Source organism: Rhinoraja longicauda, chromosome 1, assembly GCF_053455715.1.
Source record: "Rhinoraja longicauda isolate Sanriku21f chromosome 1, sRhiLon1.1, whole genome shotgun sequence".
Taxonomy (NCBI): domain Eukaryota; kingdom Metazoa; phylum Chordata; class Chondrichthyes; order Rajiformes; family Arhynchobatidae; genus Rhinoraja; species Rhinoraja longicauda.
Window position 1 is genome coordinate 95,707,719 of NC_135953.1, and position 23,277 is coordinate 95,730,995.

Sequence of the window (23,277 nt, forward strand, 5' to 3'; positions counted from 1 at the left end):
TGACTAGAAATTGGATTTAATCGGTACACAAATTATGGTGTGCATGTGGTGTTAAGTTCCGCCTCATTAAAAAGTGTAATTTGACAAAAATACATGAGAAATAGCATTATGGTGGCTTACACTAGGAAGCATTTGTTAAAATGGGACCAATGTAGTTCCTGTTGGGACACAGGCTAAATTGATTCTGTTTCTGACAGTTTGCCACTTGCAATTTCTGACAAGTGTCAGGCCTTAAAAACAGCAGCACACACACCTTGCCTGCTATGAGAAAAAAGCTGCCGGGGTGAGGGAGTTTATTAAAAATGGCCTTGAGTTCTTCATAGTGAGAACTATTGATGGATAGTTCAATATCCATGAATATGAGAGAATTTTTTGATGAACTAGCAGAATGGGTCGATGACTGAAATGCAGTGAATATGGACATCCAAAATCATTTGATGCAGAGCTCTAATAGTAACTTTGACTTCAAAATTAAGACCATGGATAACAAAATTAGTTAGGTAGCAGACTATTAGTGGTGAAAGTTTTTTTTAGACTGGGAATCTTCTGTGGAATTCCTCAAGGGTCAGTGCCAGAATCACTGATTTTTAAAAAAAATTGTACAAATTACTTGGATGGGTGTACAAGCCAATTTTGAAATTTGCTGACAGTATGAAATTTGGTAGCATCATGAACCATGATGAAGATTGTAATGTATCAAATCTGCTGGAGTGGTTACAAACGTGGCAGATGAAACTTGAGCTCAAAAATGTGAAGTGGTGTATTTTGGCGGGAAGAATGCGAATATAAACCAGGAGGAAAAATCTTGGGAGATACCAGAATAACGAGGTATATTGTATATATGTGGCTTGTTCAAAGTGGCAAGGCAGGTTTAGGAAGTGGTTAAAAAGGCATATGTATTCATAGAGACCTAAGAGACTGCAGATGCTGGAATCTTGAGCATGAAATAAAGTGCCGGATGAACTCTGTGTGTCAGGTAGCATATGTGGAGGGAATGCACAGAAGATGTTTTGGGTCAGGACCTTTCTTTAGACTCATGGGTTGACAAATCAAGGCACAGAGTATGAACCATAGAAGTCAAAATAATTATTCATGGGGCACTGGTACAGACACAGGTGGTGTCTAATTTTGGTTTTAGAGATGAGGATTTTACAAAAATGATTCCAGAGATGAGGAAAATTTGCATAGGCAAAATAAGCAGGATGTATTCTATTTGCAATAAGAGTTTGGACAGAATTAATCAATATAGGATTTGCCCCCACTTGGCAGAGAATGGGCTCATTGGGATCAGCCAACACGGCTTTGAATGCAGCAAGTCGTGTCTCTTGATTGGGATTTTTGAGGATATGATGAAGGTACGGTGGTGGATGTTGTATTCATAGATTTTAGTAAGGCTTTTGACAAGGTCTCTCATAATAGGCTGATCCAGAAGATAATTTTGTATGCGATTCACGATGACTTGGTCATACAGATTCAGAATTGGCTTATTTATGGAAGACAGAGGATAGTGGTGGAAGGTAGAACTTCTGGCTGGAAGATAGTGGTGGAAGGTAGAATTTCTACAATTTTCCAGTCTTGGCCCTCTCCTCATGAATCTCCTCACACCCTCCAAGCATATTTGCATCTAGTGTTTGGTATCACATTGACCAGAACACTGGAGAGTAAGGGAGTGTGTGACGAATGTAATTAGGCAGGCAACTGATCTCTAAAATAAGCTACACTGGCATGGATGACTCATGGAGATGCCTGGGCTAATTTGCATTTCAAAAATATGTGCTTATGGATCCAATTTCTAGTGTATTTGGTATTATTACTACTTTGAATAAATTTATTGTACAATAGTTCAAATTATTAGCATGCCTGGTTATAATAGATTTAAAATGAGGATTCAAGAGCAAAGCTTTTGAGAAGTTTTACCATGCCAATTATAAATTAATCAGGTCTGAATAAATGTCATTTGTTTATCATATATTTATGGTTTTATTCATAGATGTTTCTGTCATTTATCTTTGTATTTTCATGTCTTTGCTGTTCAGATGCCAGTTTAACTTGTACTTTTGTTCAACTTGTATGATGCAATGTTTGCCAAAATGTTCCTTAAAAAACTTACTTCTCTCGAAATAGAATACCACTAACCTTGGAGTGCATCAGTGGAAGATTCTTAAACCCAGCATTTTATCACTTCATTGTGCAGGTTATCCTTCATGTTAGTGTTTGTATGTGTGGTTGTTCCCACAGGCATCCGTCCTGCTCATTTGTTGATCCTATTCAAATATGGAACCCCTTCACCTCAAGGACTGCAGCAGGTCAAGTAGTTGAATCAACACCACCTTATCAAGGGCACTTAAAAATCAGTTTCAAATGCTGACTTTGCTAACAACCTCAGCATCCTACAAGAGCCTAATAAAATATTAACTGTACAGCATAGTGATCCAGAAGAACTATTGCAACTCAAAAGAGAATATCCATCATTATCATTTCAAGACTGCAGGTGATATGCATGCATATCTCTAAAGGTGTCTCTAATGAACTCTAATGAATACGTTTTACTCAGTATCATTCTCTAAAGCACGCATTGAGTGGGAGACCAAAACATCACAGGTCTGGACACAAGATCGCCATTTTAACTCCCTGTGTATTTTAGCAGCTGCGCAGGCACAGCTTTATCATATTGTTGCATGTATACATAGCATAGCAGCTTTACCATATTGTTGCATGTATACATCACATATCTCCCCCCTTAGAATTGTGATACTTTTTTTTATCATAATGATCTCTATGTTTCCAAAGTATTTTTCTATAACAAAACCCCATTTAAGTAATTCAAAAAACATGCAGAATTTTGGTATCTATTTACAATCCTTTCTATTAATGATAACCAAATTTTCGTGGCGTTTACATTGTCCATATAACCGAGTCCGTATAATCAAGTCCGTATAGTCAAGTCCGTTTTCAGAATCCGTAATAATCCGGTCGCTTTCTATTTCTCTTTGGGTACTGCTTACGCCCTGAATTGGTTTCTTCGTTGCGCTCTGATGTCGTGTCCTCGACGGTGTCATCGTGGTTACTTTCGTTGACGTTTTCAGGTGCAACGCTTCTTTCGTGTTTGCTTTCGTTGGCGTTTTCAGGTACAACGCTTCTTTCGTTGACATCTTCAACGCGCACTGTGGGCGTATCCCTTTCGAAATCTACCAAATCTCCCGTTTCGTTGGTTGTGGGAGAGTCGATTTCACGTTTCAGAATCTGGTCTGCGTGACGTTTCCAGATTTCTACACCGTTGATGTGAACCTCGACCTGGTACGAGACAGGCCCTAGCTTCTTTGCGATGTGTCCTGGTACCCATTTCTCCCCTCTCGCGTAGTTGCGCACTAGCACGCTCTCTCCCTCCTCAAATTCTCGAGCTGGGCGTGAATCATGGTGCAACGTTTGCGAGAGTTGTTTGTCACCAATGGTCACTCTTTCATCTGGCACCGCGATGCTGAAACGAGTGCCAATTTTCCTTTTCATCAGCATTTCAGCCGGCGTTTGAGTTGTAGTAGTTTGCGGCGTTGAACGAAACGAGATGAGGAATCGAGTGACACGCGTTTGCAGCGGTCCCGACATCTTGCGGAGTGCTGCCTTCACCGTCTGCATGGCGCGCTCTGCGAGACCATTGGTTGCTGGATGGTATGGCACACTTTTGACATGACGAATGCCATTCGCTTTCATGAACTTTGCGAACTTTTCGCTAGTGAAACATGGGCCATTGTCAGAAACCAGTGTATGCAGAAGGCCATGTGTCGCGAACACGAAGCGAAGCTTGTCCATAGTAACGTCACTGGTTGATTCACTTGTGATATGCACTTCAATCCATTTTGAATATGCGTCGAAGAGAACAAACAACATCTTTCCCTGTACCGGGCCGGCATAATCGACATGAATTCGCGACCACGGTTGACTAGGATGCTCCCATGAATGCAATGGTGCTTTGGGCAGATCCCGCTGATGCATTTGGCATTCTGAACATGCTTGGACTTTGTGCTCCAAGTCCTTATCGATTCCAGACCACCACACACAACTTCTAGCGATCGCTTTCATCTTCACAATACCCGGATGGGTACCCACAACACGACTACCACCGAGAAGACAACCCTCGTGAATGCTCAGCTCCACTTTGCGACTGAAGTAGGGCTTGAAATCATAATTTGGTGGTTTGTCTGGCCACCCGCTCATGATGTATTCGCGAACACGAGACAGAATCGGATCCCTCTGTGTCATGGTGCGAACACGCGATGGAGTGATGGGCGATTTCTCCAACTCGCTCATCAGAAGGACGATTTATCCTGGTATTGGCGCTTGCGATACCGTCGCTCGTCGTGGGAGTCGGCTAAGCGCGTCTGCGTTGGCGTTGGCTGAGCCTGGTTTGTACGCGATGTCGTAATCGTATGCTGCCAGTGTTAGCGACCAGCGAATCACTCACGGCGAAGCCATTAGCGGAATGGCCTTGTTGTTACTGAACAACCCAAGAAGCGGCTTGTGGTCGGTGTTGATTACGAATCGTCGTCCGTACAAGTACGTGTGGAACTTCATAACGCCATAGACTATGGCTAGACCCTCCTTATCCAGCTGCGAGTAGTTTCGTTCGGCGTTATTCAGACTGCGTGAAGCGTAGCCTATTTACATTTCCGTGCCGTCTTCCATGACGTGTGACAGCACTGCCCCTACTCCGTAAGGGCTGGCGTCGCAGGAGAGAACGAGCGGCTTGTTGCTGTCGTAGTGCGTCAGAACTTTCGACGATTTCAGGCTTTGCTTAGCTTGTGCGAACGCCTTCCGCTGAGCTGGTCCCCAGTGCCATTGAACCGTTTTGCTCAGCAGTTGATGAAGCGGTTCGAGCATGGTTGAGAGATTAGGCAGAAATTTGCCGTAATAGTACAGCATCCCAAGGAACGCCTTCAGTTCTCTGACGTTCTTCGGTTGAGCCAGCTCATCGATGGCTTTGACTCGTTCATCCACTGGCTGCAGCCCTTCAGCGCTCACCTTATGGCCCAGGTATTGGACTTCATTGACGAGAAAGGCGCATTTTTCTCGTTTCAGTCGTAGGCCTGCATCTTGGAGCCTGCGGAGGACTTGTTTGAGGTTGTCGAGGTGTTCTTCCTCAGAACTACCTGTGACGAGCAGATCGTCCAGATACACAGCAACCCCAGAAATCCCCGCCAGAAGATTGTCCATCGTACGCTGAAATACAGCCGGTGCTGTTGAAATGCCAAACGGCATTCTGGTGTATTGGAACAACCCGCGATGGGTATTTATCGTCACCAGTTCACGGCATCTGGACGACAAAACCAACTGCTGGTAAGCGTGCGACAGGTCAAGTTTGGTGAACTGCTTCTCCTTCACCAGCTTCGTAAACAACTCATCAATCCGAGGTATCGGATACGTATCAGATCAAGCTGCTGTATTCACCGTTAATCTGTAGTCTCCACAGATTCTCACGCTACCGTCTGCCTTGTCAATGGAGACAATCGGTGCCGCCCATTTCGAGTGTTGAACGGGTTCTATGATTTTCTCCTCCTGTAGGCGATCTAATTCGCGATCAATGCGATCGCGACGGGCCAGCGGCACTGGTCGAGCCTTCATGAATTTCGGTGGTACGGCCGGGTCGATGTAGATGTCGACTTCAAAGCCCTTGAGCGTCCCGAGTTCCGCTTTGAAGAGGTCACCATATTTGGAGAGGAGGCTCTGCAGGCGGTCGTTCACGTTGACCTGGTTCACCTCCTGCCAGTTGAGTCGCAGAACTTTCAACCACTCACGGCCAAGTAGGCTTGGTCCCGCCCCCTTCGCTACCAGCAGCTTGAGCGTCGCTGTTTGCTGGTTGTGAGAGACGGGCACTGAACATTCTCCCAACAATTCCACTTTCTCTCCAGTGTAAGTACGGAGAACCACGGTGCTATCACGAAGGCGTAACCTTTCACCTTTTCACCACTGGTCCTTCCACGTCTCTTCACTGATAAGCGTAACTCCAGCTCCGGTGTCGATTTGCATGGGGATAGTCTTACCCCCCCACACACATGTCCACAGTGAAAGGAGTAACTTTCTTCTCACTTTTAGTATGATAAAGACCATACACATCACCTTCCTCAGTCTGTTGGTGGCTTTTATCTGTTTTTCCAGCTGACTGCTTTTTCTGCAGTTTTTTCTTTCCACGTTGAGCATTTTTCCCACTCGACTTGCACACCCATGAAAAATGCCCTTCTTTTCCACAGTTGAAACACTCCACCTGTTTCGCTGGACAGTCGTTCAGGTCAGTGTGGGGAGAGCCACCACAGCGATAACACGAAGATCCTCTTACGGTTCCCCACTTGGGCTGATCACTGTGAGGCCCCCTTGATTTCGCGATTATATTTATCGCTTCGCTGGGCTTTTGTTTCCCGTCACGGAGAACAGCCGTGTTGCGGTCTGCCGTCTCCGTAGCGGTGGCGATACTGAGTGCCTTGTCGAAATCCAGCGTGGCTTCCGACAATAATCGACGCTGAATGCGGTCCTCATCAATCCCACACACCAAACGATCACGTAACATTTCATTGAGCATCGACCCATATGCACAATGTTCAGCAAGGTGACGTAACTCGGCCACATAATCAGCGACTGACTCACCCGGTTGACGATAACGAGAGTTGAATTTGTAATGCTGGACGATGACCGACGGTTTCGGGACATTGTGATTCGTGGCTGTTGACACAATCTAAGAATATTCAACTTGCCCAGGTTTCTGTGGAGCAAGTAAACTCGAGATGAGTCTGTACGTTGGTCCTCCACACATGGAAAGCAAGATGGCCCTCTTCTTTCCTGCATCTGTAATGTCGTTGGCTAGGAAGTAATGTTCAATGCGCTCGGCGTACTGCACCCAGTCGCCCTGTGCAACATCAAATTCCCCTATTGAGCCAAAAATAGCCATTGTAGCCACAACAGCAAGTCACCAGGCGAAACTTCAAAACGAGTTTATCCTCGTCGCCAATTAATGATACGTTTTACTCAGTATCATTCTCTAAAGCACGCATTGAGTGGGAGACCAAAACATCACAGGTCTGGACACAAGATCGCCATTTTAACTCGCTGTCTATTTTAGCAGCTGCGCAGGCACAGCTTTACCATATTGTTGCATGTATACATAGCATAGCAGCTTTACCATATTGTTGCATGTATACATCACAGTGATATGCATGCATATCTCTAAAGGTGTCTCTAATGAACTCGCATGATACTGCCAGTACATTGAAATTACAAAAAAGCTTGAAGGTTTATTCGCTTAAACTCCATTTGAAATGTACATTCTACTCTAGATTTTCCAGTTGACATTATTCAATTAATTTAATAATATTTGATTCATCCATTTACACTCTGGGGTATACTCGGCATTTTCAGGATCTTTGAGAGGAGATTAAAGCAGTGGAAAGGAAGGACATTAGCTTGGAGGAAGTGGAATCGATATGGGTAGAGCTACGAAACACTAAGGGGCAGAAAACGCTAGTGGGAGTTGTGTACAGGCCACCTAACAGCAGTAGTGAGGTTGGGGATGGCATCAAGCAGGAAATTAGAAATGCGTGCACTAAAGGTGCAGCAGTTATAATGGGTGACTTCAATCTACATATAGATTGGGTGAACCAAACTGGCAGGTGTGCTGAGGAAGAGGATTTCTTGGAATGTTTGAGAGATGGTTTTCTAAACCAACATGTCGAGGAACCAACGAGAGAACAGGCCATTCTAGACTGGGTATTGAGTAATGAGGAAGGGTTAGTTAGCAGTCTTGTTGTGCGAGGCCCCTTGGGCAAGAGTGATCATAATATGGTAGAGTTCTTCATTAGGATGGAGAGTGACAAAGTCAATACAGAAACAAGTGTTCTGAACTTAAAGAAAGGTAACTTTGAGGGTATGAGGCGTGAATTGTCCAAGATAGACTGGCGATTGATGCTGAAAGGGTTGACGGTGGACATGCAATGGAAGGCATTTAAAGGTCGCATGGATGAACTACAACAAGTGTTCATCCCAGTTTGGCAAAAGAACAAACCAGGAAAGGTAGTGCATCCGTGGCTAACAAGGGAAATCAAGGATAGTATTAAAACAAAAGATGAAGCATACAGATTAGCCAGAAAAAGTAGCATGCCAGAGGACTGGGAGAAATTCAGAGTCCAGCAGAGGAGGACAAAGGGCTTAATTAGGAAAGGGAAAATAGATTATGAGGGAAAACTGGCAAGGAACATAAAAACTGACTGCAAAAGCTTTTATAGATATGTCAAGAGAAAAAGATTAGTTAAGACAAATGTAGGTCCCTTGCAGTCGGAAACAGGTGAATTGATCATAGGGAACAAGGAGATGGCAGACCAATTGAACAAATACTTTGGTTCTGTCTTCACTAAGGAAGACATAAACCGTCTGCCGGAAATAGCGGGGGACCGCGGGTCTAATGAGATGGAGGAACTGAGGGAAATCCAGGTTAGTCGGGAAGTGGTGTTAGGTAAATTAAATGGATTAAAGGCAGATAAATCCCCAGGGCCAGATAGGCTGCATCCCAGAGTGCTTAAGGAAGTAGCCTCAGAAATAGTGGATGCATTAGTGATAATTTTTCAAAACTCTTTAGATTCTGGAGTAGTTCCTGAGGACTGGAGGGTAGCTAATGTAACCCCACTTTTTAAAAAGGGAGGGAGAGAGAAAACGGGGAATTATAGACCAGTTAGCCTAACATCGGTAGTGGGGAAAATGCTAGAGTCAGTTATTAAAGATGTGATAGCATCACATTTGGAAAGTGATGAAATCATCGGACAAAGTCAGCATGGATTTACCAAAGGCAAATCATGTCTGACGAATCTTATAGAGTGGATAAGGGAGAACCAGTCGATGTGTTATATCTGGACTTTCAGAAGGCCTTCGACAAGGTCCCACATAGGAGATTGGTGTACAAACTTAAAGCACACGGTATTGAGGGTTCAGTGTTGAGGTGGATAGAAAATTGGTTGGCGGACAGGAAGCAAAGAGTAGGAATAAACGGGTCCTTTTCGGAATGGCAGGCAGTGACTAGTGGGGTACCGCAAGGCTCAGTGCTGGGACCCCAGTTATTTACAGTGTATATTAATGATTTGGACGAGGGAATTGAATGCAACATCTCTAAGTTTGCGGATGACACGAAGCTGGGTGGCAGTGTTAGCTGCGAGGAGGATGCTAGGAGGCTGCAGAGTGACTTGGATAGATTAGGCGAGTGGGCAAATGCATGGCAGATGCAATATAATGTGGATAAATGTGAGGTTATCCACTTTGGCGGCAAGAACAGGAAAGCAGAGTATTACCTGAATGGTGACCGATTGGGAGAAGGGGAGATGCAACGTGACCTGGGTGTCATGGTGCACCAGTCATTGAAAGCAAGCATGCAGGTGCAGCAGGCAGTGAAGAAAGCTAATGGTATGTTGGCATTCATAGCAAGAGGATTTGAGTTTAGGAGCAGGAAGGTTCTGCTGCAGTTGTACAGGGCCTTGGTGAGACCGCACCTGGAGTATTGTGTGCAGTTTTGGTCTCCTAACCTGAGGAAAGACGTTCTTGCCTTAGAGGGAGTACAGAGAAGGTTCACCAGATTGATCCCTGGGATGGCGGGACTTTCATATGAGGAAAGACTGGATAGACTGGGCTTGTACTCGCTGGAATTTAGAAGACTGAGGGGGGATCTTATAGAAACATATAAAATCCTTAAGGGGTTGGAGAGGCTAGATGCGGGAAGATTGTTCCCGATGTTGGGGGAGTCCAGAACCAGGGGTCACAGCTTAAGGATAAGGGGGAAGTCTTTTAGGACCGAGATGAGAAAACATTTCTTCACACAGAGAGTGGTGAGTCTGTGGAATTCTCTGCCACAGAAGATAGTTGAGGCCAGTTCATTGGCTATATTTAAGAGGGAGTTAGATGTGGCCCTTTTTGCTAAAGGGATCAGGGGGTATGGAGAGAATGCAGGTACAGGCTACTGAGCTGGATGATCAGCCATGATCATATTGAATGGCGGTGCAGGCTCGAAGGGCCGAATGGCCTACTCCTGCACCTATTTTCTATGTTTCTATGAGCCTAGATTTCCATAATGGAATGGTTTTAATGCTCACATTAAATTTGCCTTCATCAATCGGAGCATTGAGTATAAGAGTCAAGAAGACATGTTGTGGCTTTATAAAGCTGGCTTGGCCGCATTTGGAGTGTTGTGTGCAATTCTGGTCATCCCATTACAGGAAGTATATTGGGTCTTTCGAGAAGATGAAGGTTTACCAAGACGCTGGATTTAGAGGATATAAGTAGAGGTTGGATAGTTTTTTTCTGGAGCATCGGAGGTTGAGGGGAGACCTTACTGAAGTACTTAAAATTAAGAGAGGCATAGTTAGGGTAGACAGTAAGAACCTTTTTCCAGGTTAAGGGCATAGCTTTTAAGGCAGAGGGGGGAAATTTAATGGAGATATGCAAAGCAAGTATTTTTTTTACATACATAAAGTGGTGGGTGCCTGGAACACTATGCCAGGGATGGTGATGGAAACCGATATGATACTGGCATTTAAGAAGCTTTTTGATAGGAGCTTGGATATGCAGAGTTTGATGTGATGTGGAACACATGCAGGCAAAGAAGATTAACTCGGCAGCATGTTTGGCACGAACATCGATGGGCCGGAAGACCTGTTCGTGTACTGTTTGATGTTCTAAAATATATTTTTCCTTCAGACACTAATGACTATTGAAAAGCAAAAAACCGTACACTCCAGAAATGTGGAATAAATTGTGCAATGTTACTGTCTTGTCTGCAATGGGCTTGGTCTAATGGGCATTTCTTAATTTTGCACATTATACTTTATACAAGGTCACCCCATCACCAGAAGGATGTGGAGCCTTTAAAAAGGGTGCAAATGAGGTTTACCAGAATGATGCCTCGATTAGTGGGTATTAGCTACAAGACAAAGATTTTTTTTTTCCTGGAGCTCTGAAGATCGCAGGGAGACCTGATTGAAGTACATAAAGTTATAAGAGGCACAGATAGGGTAGAGTCAAAAGTGGCCTTTAAGAGACATTTGGAATGCAGGGAATGGAGGGATATGGATAATGTGCAGGTAGATAAGATTTGGTTATTGTCATGTTCGGCACTGACATTGTAGGTTGAAGAGCCTGTTCCTGTGCTGAACTGTTCTACGTAGCTCTGCGATTCCAGTGCTTAATTTGTTTGTTATAAAGAATTGTAACTTCTAAATAGTTGTTGGGTATCAGAATGAGTACGTGTCAGTTTAGAAACTGGGAGCCAAAGGGGTTTGATCTCAATTTTATACACAATGTTTTGTTATTCAAACAATTATTTAAATTGTTCTGAACATTTAACAGCTAATCGGTTGTCTGTCTTTTTCAGTTCACAACATACATGAAGGAAGCACAAGAGGTCTCTGGTGTAGATACAGGAGCAGGCTGTTTAAAGATCTATTTAACAGGCACAGGCTAACTAAACACAGAGATTAGGTTTTGGAGTTTCTATTTACTTTCAAACATTCTGTAGAATTATGTAAAAATATGCTACTTTGATTAAGTATTGCAAGAACGTGTGAAATCTGCTTGTTAATTCCCTTGAATACAATGTTCATCTTAGTATTTTTGTAGTTTACCTTTGAAAGCCGCTTTCCTCAAACAGGTCTTCTCGCTTTACTTATCAGTGGATCTGAGAATAGAACGTAGAATATAAAATAGAACAGTACAGCAATTATTCGTCCCACAATAATTGTGCTGAACATCATGCGTCGTTAAACCAATATCATCTGCCTGTACATGATCCATATCCCGCTATTCTCTGCACTTCCATGTGCCTATCTAAAATCCCCTTAAATGCCACTCTTGTATCTGCCTCCGCCACCTTCCCTGGTAATGCATTCCAGGCACCCATCACTCTCTGTGTATAAGAAACTTGCCCTGCACATCTCCATTAATCTTTGCCCACATATACCTATGTGTTAGACATTTCCACCCTGGGACTGTCTATGCTATTTATGCTCTTATAATTTTATATACTTCTAATAAGTCTACCCTCAACCTCCGATGCTCCAGAGAAAACAATCCAAGTCGAAACAACCTCTCCTTGTAGCTAAAAAATTCTAATCCAGGCAGCATTCTGGTAAACTTCCTCTGCACCCTCTCTAAAGCATCCATATCTTTTCTGTAATATGGCAACCAGAAATGCATGCAATACTTCAAATGCCCCTAGCAAAAAAGGCAAGCATACCATACCGTTTCTTTCTCACCTTATCTATTTGTGCTGCCACCTTCAGTAATCTGTGAACTTGACTTCAACATCCCTCTGCATTTCAACGCTGTTAAAGGTCTTGCCATTAACTGTATACTCTCTCTTTACATTCAACCTCCCAAAAGACAAAATCTCACACTTGCTCGGATTAAACTCCATCTGCCATTTCTCCGGTCCTTTCTGCAGCTGATCTATAACCCGCTCTACTGACAGCATTCCTCATTGTCTCCAATTTTAGTGTTGAAGGCAAACTTACTCACCAACCCACCTACATTTGCGTCTAGGTCAAGTTAAATTAAATTTAAATAGTTGACATTTAACTCATAATTCAAATTATATTTCTACACTATACTTTCCCATGATTATTAACCTATTCACTAAAGGTATATCTTTTTATCTTTCATTGCTGTCATGATTACTAACATTCATTCTCTGTTCAGGCATTTCCTATGTACACCAAAAACACAAAGCAAATCATGCCTTACAACCTTACATTTGCCTATCTAAAATCCATCCTGTTTGTCCTAACAGTAATAGTTAGAGCCATTGGGTCATACAGCATGGAAATAGGCCCTTCGTCCCAACTTGCCTATGTCATTCTATTCCACAGTCAATTTAGTTTAAATTCCTACCTGAAAGTAAAGTATATGGTGGCATGATGGTTATGCTACCATGGCCTATTGGCCTGCATGGAAAATATGCAGAGAACTGGGTTAAAATTAAAAGGTGAGAAATTAAAATGTGCTTACTTTAACAATGGTAATAATAACTATCAAACTGCTGAGAAACCTTTCCATCTCATAAAACATCTTTAAGGGTGTTGACCTGGCCTTGACCTTGTGCCTCCACCGCAAAGTGATTAACTCTTAATTTCCTTCTGGAATAGCCTAGTCTGTTAATGCAGTTGCATCGTAAACTGCCCTGCAATGCAGATTTTGTAATCACTAACTTCATACAGGTAATTAGGGACCGGCAACAGGTGCTAATCTTGCCAATAACGATAACCAGCCATGAAAACAAAAACAGCTAATCTTACTGCAATGACATTGATCTCGGTTCAGAGATGCAAACTGTTCACTTTTTGCAAAATACCCCTTGACGCAAAACTGTTTCCCAGAGTCACAAGATTTAATGTCCTCCTAGCCATCCATTTTTTTTGGTAACAGTCAGTTATTAACCTACAAGTAATGCAGAGGTTACTATATTTTGTGGTGCTGCCCATCAGTCCTGAAATAATGCTACGTTCTTTCCTGCAATGTTAACAATTTTCATGCAGAGTTCAGATTCTGGCATATCTGCTTCCTTCCATTCATAATGTTATGCATCTTCTGACTGATGTCTTTTATCCAGGATGGTGTCAGGACACAGAAGACTCTCAATGTTTGCAGAAATTCCAGCTGCCATCACTGGATTGGTGTAGTTTTGTGTCAAAGAGTTGTACAGCATGGAAATTGGCCCTTTGACATCTGTTTGTCCGTTAACACTAATCCCATTGAACTGCATTAGATTCAACTGCCTGTCTAAGTGCCTCTTAAATATGATTATATCACAATCATACTTTATTAGCCAAGTATGATTTGCAACATACTAGGAATGTCATTTGCCATACAGTCATAACATATTAAATAGGCACATAGATATGCAAGGAATGGAGGGGTATGTATCATGTGCAGGCAGATGGGATTAGTTTATCTTGGCCGTACATTTGGCACAGACATTGTCAGACGAGGGACCTGTTCCTGTGCTGTAATGTTCTATGTGTCTGTTTCCACCACATCCTCTGAGTGTGTGTCTCAGATATATTATCTATGTTAAAAAAAAACTTTACATCCTCTAAGTGAGGTAATGTAGCTTGGAAGGTCAAGTTCTGATAGGACATGTAGAGTCCTAAGTGTCAAGGACCTTTGATGTACAGAGAAACCTCTGGGTTCAAGTCCATAGCTCCCTGAAAGTAGTGACACAGGTGGAAAACGTAGTGAAAAAGGGCATTTTGTATGCTTGCCATCGTAGGCCGATGCATGGGGTGTAAGAGTTGGGACGCAATATTGCAGTTGGATAAAACATTCAGTAAACCACACAGAGTATTGTGTACAGCTCTAGTTGGCACACTATTATCATATCTTATATATACAGCCGGAAACAGGCCTTTTCGGCCCACCAAGTCCGTGCCGCCCAGCGATCCCCGTACATTAACACTATCCTACACCCACTAGGGACAATTTTTACATTTTACATTTTACCCAGCCAATTAACCTACATACCTGTAGATCTCGGAGAAAACCCACGCAGGTCACGGGGAGAACGTACAAACTCCTTACAGTGCAGCACCCGTAGTCAGGATCGAACCTGAGTCTCTGGCGCTGCATTCGCTGTAAAGCAGCAACTCTACCGCTGCGCTACCGTGCCTCACTATTGTGAGGATGTGGTAGCATTCGAAAGAGTGCAGAAAAGATTAACCAGGATGTGGCTTGGAATGGAGGGCTGTAGTTATACAGAGAGATTGGATACACTGTGTTTATTCTCACAGGAACGTGGGAGGCTGTGGTGACCTGATAGAGGTTTATGAATTATATCAACTTACTCTCATCTGTATTAAATACCCATTCACCACAGAGTTCCATTGGCACACTATTTAGGTACTCACAGATCTGGTAAGCAGAGACATGCATTTTAATACTTTACCATACACCTCAATTTTGTACGAATTTGGTTGTTAAAATCAGTTTTAGGCACTTTCTCGTCTGCATTTTTCAATTTCAAATAACCACTGAAATGTTTGCATAATTGTGACCATAAATAATTAAGAATAATAGCTATAATTTATCTTCTGTAGAATTATCTATCTTACTGCATAATTTTCTGCCAAAATATTTCATGACACAGCTGTTCAATTACACACCATGTTAGAATTGCAAAAAAAAAAGCCCAAGAGGTCAGCAAAAAAGGATGTTGTTTCTAAAATAATACAATGTTACTAAAAATAGTTTGCAACATTTGGGGATTACAAATTGGAACAACTGGCACATACAGTATTGTGTAGATTCTCTTTTATGAGTCCCTCCAATTTCAAGAATAGAAGGAATCCATCAAATTAAAGCCTAGCTAAATCAACATCTGCAGTATGCCATTTACTGGAGTCTACTATTAAGGTTTGAGTAATTGAGCTCCTTGAAAATGGTAAAATGACTGAAATTCTGTGTGCATTTAGACAGGGTAGGCCAGATTTGATTAATCTTTGTGAAATATTTGCAAAGGTATCAGTAATGGGTAAATCAGTAACAATCAGTGCAATGGTACAGCTGGTAGAGCTGCTGCCTCTCATGCCAGAGACCCAAGTTCAATCCTGACCTTGGATGCTGTTTGTGCGAAGTTTGCACGTTCTCCCTATGACTGCAGGGTTTCCTCCAGGTATACCTGTTTCCTCCCACATCCCAAAGACGTGTCAGGTCTGTATGTTAAGTGGCCTGCGTAAATTGTCCCCAGTGTGTAAGGAGTGGATGAGAAATGGAATAACATAGAACTAATGTGAACAGATGATCGATATTCATCATGGACTCAGTGGGCTGAAGGGCCTTTTTCCATGCTGTATCTCTAAACTAAACTAAATAAAGTATGTCATTTGCATAGACTTCCAGGTGAACACACTCTAAGACAATGTTAAGCACAACAAGAGCTTATGGAATTGCAGGTGTATCATTGAACTGGTTAAGATATCGGCTGATTGATTGAAAATAGAAAAGGGGAATAATGGGCAGGTGATTGATTCACATGTTATGACTTGTGGTGTCCTCTAAGGATCTGTGTGGGAATGGCAACTATTCTTCATGTTAATTATTGTTTTCAAAGATTTTATGGAAAACCACATATCCAAACTAGCTGAAGTTAAGCAGCATTGTATGTATAGATGGCAGTACAATCTTCATTGAACAATTAAGCAAAGTTGTAGAACAGTGAAGTTAAATGTAAGATTCACTTTGGACCTAATTTGATTACATGGAGTACTTTCTAAATGGTAAGAAGCTAGAAATATTGAATTGGTCGGGATAGGTGAGGGCAAGTTATCATGAACTAGTACAGAAAATAATCAAGACAAGGAAATGCAGATGGAGGTTTACAAAAATAGACACTAAGTATGGGAGTAACTCAGCGGGTCAGACAGCATCTCTGGAGAACATGTTCTCCAGAGATGCTGCCTGACCCACTGAGTTACTCCAGCACTTTGTGTCTGTTTTTTTACAGAAAATAATTAACGGTTAATGGAACGGTGGCCTTTGTGGATAATAAACAAGAAAAGAAGAGAGTAGAAATATATATGCTATACGTATTCTTGGATCAATTCAGGCTGCATGGTGGCTCCAGTGAGAAACATATTACACTTTAGAAAGTAATATTGCCGTAGTACAGATATACCAGGATGATATCTGACTCAAGGGCCAAATTATAAAAGATTACAGTAATTAGGTTGCATTCTCTGGAATTTAGTAAATTAAGGGATGATTAAATATGACTGATAATTTCTCTCCTTCCACTGGGGAAATCCTGGATGAAGGGAATAGAAGAAAAATTAAAGTTAGACCTAGAGCAGAGATACACAAAACATGGTGGAATTTGGAATACTTTTCTATAGCAGCAATTGACAATAGGTCTGTTGCCTCAAAATTAAAGATAACATTACCATCCAAAGGTATGAAGTAATATTCAACTAATACAGTCATATAATGACAGGAAACGTATTGAAACAACAATCATTAAGTTGCAGAACAACTTCAAAGTGTGACAAACTTACTGGTCGTGAAAGGGAAGAGTTAATTATTCAATTTTCCTGATAACAGCTCTTTAAAGCATGCTTATTTTCTTAGCTTGAAGGTACAGTTTCTCAACCTCACTTGACAAACAATAATGCTTTTCAGATTGATCAAACCTTAAATCATTTTGCAGGTAATTGCCACTTTATATATGATGCGGTGAAATAATTTGAACATTTTGTCTTTAGTTCTATATTTATTCAACCTCTGTTAAAGCATAAAACGTTTTTTTAATAGATTCAACCTTTATTGCCAGGCTACTAATGCAAGGACATCCTTATAGTGCTGTTAAGTGGGTTATTTTTTTGGCCAGCTGTGTTTCCTGTAATTCATGCTTCCTATAGGAACTGATATTCATGTACTAGTCCAAAATTAACATCCAGAAAAAGAGCTCAGGTGTTGCTGTTTTTATAACAAGCACTGATTCTGTCATTAGAATGTCTTGAAAATTAGTTCAGTCTCTGCATTGTCTGACGCTGTAAGGAGTAAACTGACATATTTCAGCTTGCTGTTGGATTTCAGCAAGAACATTGACATCACTATTGGAAAATGTGCATTCCTGTCTAAAGTACAAAACGAACACCGAGTAAATTCTGCACCGTCTTTGGTGCCATATTTTGAGTTCGATTACATTTTGAAGTGAAAGTATAATTTCACATTTTGTGGAAGTAAACAAAAACATCCCATGATGATATTTGTGAAGAACTGTGGACTCTGTATTCTGATCAACATTTGTCCAACAATGAATTTCATTAAAGGGATGTGGCTCTGTAAGCTGATCTGTCATTTAATTGCCTTTCCATAGTTGGCTTTGAGAAGGTGGTGGTTAGCTTCCTCTTGAACTGTTGCAGTCTCTGAGATGTGGGTATACCCACAATTCTGTAAGGGAAGGAGCTCCAGGATTTTGGCCCAGCGTCAGAGAAGAAATGGTGACATAGTTCCAAGTCAAGAGTATGTTTTTGACTTGGAGGGCAACTTTCAGGTGGTGGTGTTCCCATGTTTTTGCTGCCCTTGTCCTTTTATCTGATGGAGGTTGTGGGTTTGGAAGGTGCAGTCTAAGGATTATTGGTGAGATGCTGCAGTGAATAAATCCTTGTTTTCTTTGCCCAAGTTAAACCTGATACAATGAGATTTAATGGGACTCAGAGTGAACATTGAGGACTCCCAGGGCAATTCCCTCCCCAATATATAGCACTGTGCCACCGCCTCTGCTGTGTCCGTTCTGCCGATAGGACAGGACAACCCAGGGATGGAGATGGTGGTATCCTAGCACGTTGACCATTAAATGTGATTCCGTGAGTATGATTGTGTAAGGCCAATCAAAGAACCGACTCATGAATTCCTGTATTACAACTCTGGATGTTGCTGAAAAGTATTGAAGTCAGCTGTAAAATCTTGAGGTGACCTTTGTGAAATTTATTAAGTGAATATAAATAATTTCTTCCATAAAGTTGTTGGTTAAAAGACCATGCTATATCTGGCATCTGAACAGGAAAACATCTTTGAATTAATTTCTCAACTAAATATTAGCATCTTTAACTGAATTGATTTTATGATTTTGCTTCGTCTCATAATTTCATTCTTTGGCTTTTCTCTCCTCAATCTTTGCATGTCCAAACACAGCCTGCGTCAAGGAATGTAACATAAGGAGGTTGTATTCTGTTCATTCGTCACCCTCTTCCTCCTCCTCAACTGCATCAACTTTCTGGTCTTCAACCTCCTTGCTTCCCAGCAGTCAGTCCTGCTGTCATTGTCTCCTGAAGATTCTAGTCACACTCTACCTGTTCAGCTTTATTTGTTCATATGTTGTGTTTCTATCCATGAATTCAGTGGCCAAGTGTTCAGAAAATAGCAATACTAACCAAAGCACACATTCAAAGTGTCATTTGCCTGAGTCAGAACCCTCTCAGAGCGTACTGCCCTCTGTTCAGTGTAAGTCAATGAAACAAAAGTCCATATGGTTCCAATGATTACGAGTTAGCTGAATTTGGTGCTAAAATGGCACAGTGGATATGTTACTGTGCTTGAGGTTTGGAGGGCTGAACCAATAATCTGGTGGGTAGAATTGTATCTCTAAATCTAAATCTAAATTGAAATCCAACCACAGCCATTGAGGAATTTAAATGTGGTTGACAATACAAAACCTAGTAAAACTTAGTATCATGAAATATGATCAGAATGTCAATGTGAAGACCAACCTGGTTCACTGATGCCATTCGGCGCAGTCTCTTTGTGGCTCCAGACACAGAGCAATGCACTTGACTTTCTTGTTCAATTATATTAAATCGCTGGAGAATCAAGAGGTTGGCTTAACAGCCCCCTTCTCAGGCAGTTAATATGGGTTGGTCTCAAGAGTAACACCCAAATCCTGTAAATGATTTTTTTTTTTTAAATGCCAATAGCTTTTTATAAAGGACTGACATAGAGTCATAGAACTATACAACATGGATACAGACCCTTCAGCTCACCTTGTCCTTTGCAACAAAGTTGGCATGATGGGCTTGTCCCAATTGCCTGCATTTGACGAACAGTCCTCTAAACCCTTCCTATCCACTGGTATTAATTTGAATGTAACAGCAGTAATACCCTAGGTGTTAATTCTGTTTTCTGGCTCATTATATTTAATTGTTATGTTAATACATTATTTTTGGTATGTTGCCTATTATCTATGCTTTTTTTTGGAGTTCTGGTCCGAAGCATTGGCGTCATAAAATGTAGTCTTATGATCTGAAACCAAGGAAGAGAGAAACTTTGCTGAAAAAGCATTCAGAATTTCCACTTTATTATTTCAAATTTAATTATTTTATCATTAATGCTCCATTTCCTGGAGATAAATTTAAGTTTGTTCTGTAATATTTAAAGATCGTTGCATTCATATTACATGCTAGAATCTACGATATTACAGTTGTGCAGCCAGTGGTGCTGGCTCCTCACAGCTGCAGTGACCCGGGTTTGATCCTAATCTTGCAACTTTACAAAACACTGATTAGACTACACTTGGAGTATTGTGTGCCCTTCTAGTTGCCAAAATATAAGAAGGATGTGATTGTGCCGGATAGGGTGCACAAGAGATTCACCTGGGTATTTACTTGATTGGATGAATTTAGTTATGGGGAGCAATTGGAGAGATTGGGCTTGTTTTCCCTAGTGTATGGGAGGCTGAGAGGTGACCAGGAGTCATAGATTCATACAGTGTGGAAATGGGCCATTAGGCCCAACTTGCCCACACCGACCAACATGTCCCATCTTTAGTAATCCCACTTGCCTGCATTTGGCCCATATCCCTCTAAACCTGTCCTGTCCATGTACTTGTCTAATTGCTTCTTAAATGTTGCGATAATCCCTGCCTCAACTACATCCTCCGGCAGCTCGTTCCATACACCAACCACCCTTTGTGTGAAAAAGATACCGCTCAGAGTCCTAAGAAATCTTTCCCCCTTCACCTTAAACCTATGCCCTCTGGTTCTCTTTTCCCCCTACTTGATCCCGATCAGTTCCTCTAGTAATTTTATGCACATGATAGAAGTATGTAATGATAGAAGTATATATATTTATGAGAGGCTTAGGCAGGTTAGTTGATTTTTCCCCCCCCATCATATCGGTGTCAAAAACAAGAGGGCATAAGCTTAAGGTGAAAGAGAAGAATTTTGAAGGAGATCTGCAGGGTAAGTTGTGTAGGAAAGAACTGCAGATGCTGGGCTGGTCTAAACCGAAGATAGACACAAAAAGTTGGAGTAACTCAACGGAACAGGCAGCATCTCTGGAGAAAAGGAATAGGTGACGTTCAGAGTCAACCCGAAATGTCACCTTTCCAGGGCCAGCATAATATTACCCTGTAGGTCATTCCAGTACCACATCTGAGCAATTTTATACTGGCCCTGATGCAACCTGACTTGGGCTTTAAACAGCTATGGGATAGCTTCTACTCACTTGTACTCCAGTGCTACAGATGTAAATACCAGTTATCCTTCAACTTTTTAATTATTTTTGTGTTTTTCTTTCATATTTTAATCAGCCACGAATTCTAAACCTCCTCTCTGCCCCCCATTCAGTAATTCCAACTATCTATAATGTAGAGAGCACTCAGTTCTCTTTCCAAGGTGAGAGGGGAAAGATGCAAAAGGGACTTGAGTGACAAGGTGTTCACGCTGAGGGTGGTGGGCAAATGGAACGAGCTACCGAAGGAAGCTGTCAAGCCGGATACAATTATAATGTCTCAAAGACATTTGGGCAGTACTTGAATAACAAAGGTTTAGAGGAATATGGGCCAAACGAAGCCCAGGAAGACGTCTTGGCCCCTATGAACAAGTAGGGCCATGCTGTAAGTCGTGAAGTCAGTTGCCTCAGTTTTGCCTCATTGAAATCCATTTGTTGCTGTTTCACACATTAACTTAATTTATTAATATCTTGTGCTAAGACTTACCGCATTGACATTGTGGTTTTATATCCTTTCATCCAAATCATTTAAATTAAAGCAAATATTTGTGGCTGCAACACAGATCCTTGCAGAACATCACTCATAACGTGACATCAATTTGCATACCGGCCGACAATGCTTAATCGCTTTTCTATCTCTCAATCAATCTCTGAGCTGAATCAACTCAAACATTTACCTCCAGTTCTTTGAACTTTGATCTTTGTTTGCATTTCCTCTCAGTGTCATACAGGATGGAAATAGGTCCTTCAATGCACAAAGTCCATGCCGAGCATCCATCATCCATTTGTGCACTAATCCAACCATAACGCATTTCAACGTAATCTCAAACCAGACACATCTTAACATCCTTATACCTTACTGCTTTTGTAGGGGCCATTCTCTCTGCTCACCCTTTCCATCCCACCCACTCACTTTCCACTGCCACTCCCCAGGTACTTTCCCCTGCAACTGCAGCAGATATCACACCTGACCGTATATCTCCTTTCTTGCTTCCACCCCAGCAGCCCTTCTAGGTGTGAAAAGGTTCATTTGCACATTTACACCCTCAGCTATTGCATTTGGTGCTCCTCTTATGGCCTCTTCTACAATGGCAAGACCAAGCATAGCACCAAGATCAACCACTAGGCGTCAACTTCGCTGAATAATTGCACACTGTCTACCAAGGCCTGTTGGCGCTCCTAGTTAATAACCATTGTAACTCCCTTTCCCATATCAGCATTTCATCTCCGAGACCCCAATCTCCCTTTTATCTGGACTCCCCTCTCCACTATCCTCTTCCACCTATATCCCTCCCTCCGGCTTTACTGTTTACTCCTCTTATTTGACACCATTTTGTCTCCTTTGCCACTCACTGCACCCATCGTCCAATCCCCTGTTCCTTCCTCCCCCCGCTCCCTATACCACCTATCACTTACCAGCTTCTCTCTATCCCACACTTCTCTTCCAGCTTTCCCTCCAATACTCCATCAATGTGCAGAAAGGTTTTGTACTGGTTAACGTAGTCCAGGTTTAATGGATTAATTTCCTGGCCTAAATTCTGGGAAATCTGTAGCAGTCTGCTCTCACAAGAGGTTCAGAAGATTTGCGTCGTTATGTTAGATGACAGTGTTCTATGTTTGGCTTACTAATTTTGAATTTGCCTTCTCTTAAGGAGAAACCTGTAAGGAGATTTGCACTATTATCACCCCTCAGTGGGATTTCATTGCGTCTGCCAGCAAAAATTATGCCCCAGCTTCATTTGTACTTGTTAATAGTTGATCATCCACATAGCAGATTCAGCTCAATAATCAGCATTGCACATGAAATATATTTCCATGTAATTCAACCATTGCGTAACTACATTTCACTAACAAATTACAATGCTTTACATTGAACAGGTGTGTCTGCTTGCCGTAGTCTGTCATTTGTTTTTGTGAGTGGCCCAGTGCTAGATGCAACACACCTTTTCTAAATGTGTAGCTGATAAAAGGAGTTGAGGTTTGCTATTGCTGGGCTGCGAGATGTAACCGATACCAATGTAGTTTGACAAAAACGACATGTTTCTTTGCTGAGCTTTGAGCTAATGTGAATGATTGTAATTTTGTTACTGAGTCCACTTGAGATAAAATAATTCTGCTGATAAAATAGTTGTGGAAGAGATGAACACCCTTACAGGTAGGAAATTATGTAGCACGGTTAATTATAAGAAATTAGCAATCGCGGCACTCAATGACTACGTTAATGTATATGGATGACTCCGTTCTTTCATTTTAATATTACAGATT

General features: G+C 41.8%; 1 protein-coding gene across 10 annotated transcripts in view; it reads left to right on the top strand.

The window, feature by feature from the left end:
• Positions 1–23,277, top strand: part of LOC144595271 (calcium/calmodulin-dependent protein kinase type II delta chain) — a 225,769-nt gene that overhangs the window by 196,984 nt on the left and 5,508 nt on the right. The gene's annotated exons all lie outside the window — the stretch shown is intronic.